Raw genomic sequence first — 3,615 nt, 5'->3', positions numbered from 1 at the left:
ACACACACACACACACACACACACACACACACACACACACACACACACACACACACACACACACACACACACACACAGATATATATATATATATATATAAATGAATACAAAATCTGAATCAGCCTACATAAGCAGCTACAGTTACGGAAATTAATGTCCCTCGAAAATAAGTAATTCTAAAAAGTCAACCGTTTAGTATTTGAACATAGATAGATCTCTACTCGTATGCATAATTACAGATAGCTCGACGCAGCATTATACAGAGACAATAATAAATTTTCGGTGCAACGACGATATCGCTCCTTAGAGATTAAAGTAACAAGCCTTTTCCCTAACCGTCGATATTTCGACAAAAAGTCAAACAATAAAACTATTTTAATTATTTTTACTTTTTACGAATCATTATTATATTATGCGTTTTTACATTAAGAAAATATTTCTGTCACATCAATGAATTCTTAGAAATGAGATGTCAGATAAACGTAGCAAATGATTAATGTTGCTGTTTGTGAAAAAAGAAACGATCGTTACGACTCGATGTGATGAAAAAGTTGGCGCGTTTTGTTATGGCTGGTGCTCGGCGTAGCGAAAATCTCATCACTTAGGGCTTAATAACCAGAACACGCAGACTCCGGCTACGCTCATTTATTTCCGCGTCTTTTGCCGCGATAGTTTTCCCTCTTTTTGTCGCGCGTCCGCTTTTTCTTCCCTTGCTCTTCGAATGCCAAGCGAAAGACCAAGCGCGAAAAAGAGAGGGATGTCGGGCGGACCGGGCGGCCGGGTCGAGCCCGCTAAAAAACGCCAGTGCGGGCCACGATGACTTTCGGAATCATTTTTCAAAATGTCTGCCTCTGCCTCGAGGGGGGTGACCCCGACGGACGGCGGCAAAGGGGTGGCAGAGGGGTGGTCAACCCCCGTGGCGTAGGGTGGCAAGATGGCGCCGCACGGTAAATCGATGGAGGCTAGTCACTGCAGGCGCCCTCGCTTTCACAGCTCCAACTCCCCGTTCCCCCGTCACCCCCAGACCACCACCCACTTTGCTTCTCCCCGTCATCCCCCTCATTTTCGAGCTTCACGCAAGCGCCCGTACCGTGGACGTCGAGTCTTCGGTCATCTAAGCATAATTTTGCGTTTCCAGCATAGTAATCTACGCCTTAAATGAAAAAATGTGTAAAAAATCTTTTTTATTCTTTTTCATGTACAAAAAAAATCAATTTCCGAGAGAATTTTAAAATAAAAAAAAATGGCCAATCAATTTTTCCTTTTTATTGTTCTAATTTTTGAGAAAAATATCTATCCCAATATATAAATGCATCAAATATGCATACATATACAATACACATCGAAATATGTAAAAATTATAATGACATTTATTAATCTGATTTATCGTTAATTATAGCAGTCTGCAAATAATGCAATAGGTGAAATTAAACGAGAAGTTTACGGGAAAAATGTAAGCCGATCGCGTCCCGATTTTTCCGATAAACCCATCTCATTTTAATATTCAACACTTGTAAACGCATCGGAACAAAGGCGATAGCCGCTACAGATCGGAAAGTATTTGTATCAAATGCATTCCGTTGAGCGCGCTCTGTGTACAATAAAAATTTCAAGCGGGTCGTTAAAACTGGTTTTTATCCCGCGCGCTGTGTACGAAGCGAACCTGTTTGATTCTGTCTGAGAAATGTAACCGCCGAGGGCGAGAACCCACCGCGGCTTTTAAAAAGAACACACGCCACAACAGGTTTCCGTCTCTTAATCCTTCCGCGCTCGCTTAACAGTCTCTCACGTCAATGTGCAAATGAAAATTTTCATAGACACGTCGTCTTTCCCCGCGTCCCGGCTAATGCCGTGAAATTTTCATAAGTGCACTAATTTCATTATACTAATTGGAATATTTTAAAATTTACGTAAACGCGACGGGGACCGTGCCGTAGGACTCAATTACGAATAAAAACCTGCGAATACGGGGGAATTAAATGTCTCAGTGGGAAAACACGCACGTTTAGGAGGTCATATTTTCCTAGTCGTCCATGTAAGTCGTTTCTCACACGTCGTACTTCCATCTTGCTAGTCGAGGTCTCACATAGAACGAAACACCGAGCAATCAGATCATTCGATATTGTTCGTTATCGCGAACTTCTCTGTGAAATGTTTGACATTGATACTTGTCAACAATGCCTATTTGAAATTTATGCACATTGCAAAATATGTTCCAAAATGTCACAGATAAGCATCAATATAGCCGCACTACAAATTCGAATCGATTTGCTAACATTTTGTTATAACAAACATATATGAAGAAGAAACTATTATTATCTTTAATATCTCTTATTAAAGTGTCGTTGTTAATTCACTGATGTTTTTAAAACAATATCCATTTCTAAATATATTTCTCTTATTTTTCCTTTATATGTATCAATGATCTTTGTTAACTAATGTTTATTAAATTAGATTGAGTGTCTATTAAGAAAGAGAAATATTATATTTTTCTTACTTGCTTAAATCTCTGTTTTTTGTTGCACTTTAGCATTAAGATGCATTATTATTTTTTGATATTTTGTATCTGATTTGATTTTGCATCTGTCCTTTTCAGTATCATATATTTATATTATCGCGTAAAAACGTATATTAAATTTATATCATATGGAATTTCAAGGCTCCATTTAAAAATCAAACGAGATACATGTGGATAATTAACTCTTATTGATGTTTTATAAGAATGATTGATAATGCGGATAACGCAATTGATATACAAATAATTGATTGTCCAAAATGAGGTTACAATCAAAACGTGAATTGCATAAAAACTCTATTTACTTGATAGCTTAATTATATCATTAACCTGATATTAACTCGATGTAATTAATATAATAATAGAGAATAATAATGTCCTTAAAATATTAAACTCTTTCAAGGGATATTGGAATGTGCGGAATACACGAGCCGACCAATCGTTTTATATTTAAATTATATGATTTATCGAATTGTTACGCTGTATTAATTTGTATTTTCATATTTCTAGCGTTTTGTGTACAATTCTTCTGTGCGATAAAATATCCATTAATATCTCTGTTATATGTTGGATTCCCATTAGGCTTTCAATTCTTAATCTTAACAACAGTACTTGTCAAATCAATAACATCCGTTGATTAAATATATCAAATAATCTCAGTGAGGATACAGGAAATTGATTTGTGGCACAAACTAGATACAAAAAAAAAATTGTAAATCTCAACATGGCAATAGAACTGGACGAAACGCGGATCAGATAATTAACGTTGAAAAAAATAAATGACATCTTATCAATATTATATTGGTCTTTCATTAAAGATTTACCCCAACATTGTTTTACTTCATGATATATTGTTTTTTCTGCCAATTTTATCGTCTCTTTTTATTATTAGGACTCTTTAAAATTTATTGTATTTGTAATCATCAATATGAGCTTGATTGTAATTTATTTCTATTTATTTTTAAAAATCATTACACACAGAAAAAATATCATTCTATTGCTAAGAAAGTGATTACTCAATTAATTAAATTAATTAATTTAATTACTTAATTTTTTCTTTTAACGATTATATTTAACAAAGAATATTTTCTCTCTCTCTC

The sequence above is a fragment of the Atta cephalotes genome (assembly GCF_000143395.1).
Source record: "Atta cephalotes unplaced genomic scaffold scaffold00046, whole genome shotgun sequence".
NCBI lineage: Eukaryota > Metazoa > Arthropoda > Insecta > Hymenoptera > Formicidae > Atta > Atta cephalotes.
Note: the sequence above shows the minus strand (reverse complement) of the source record.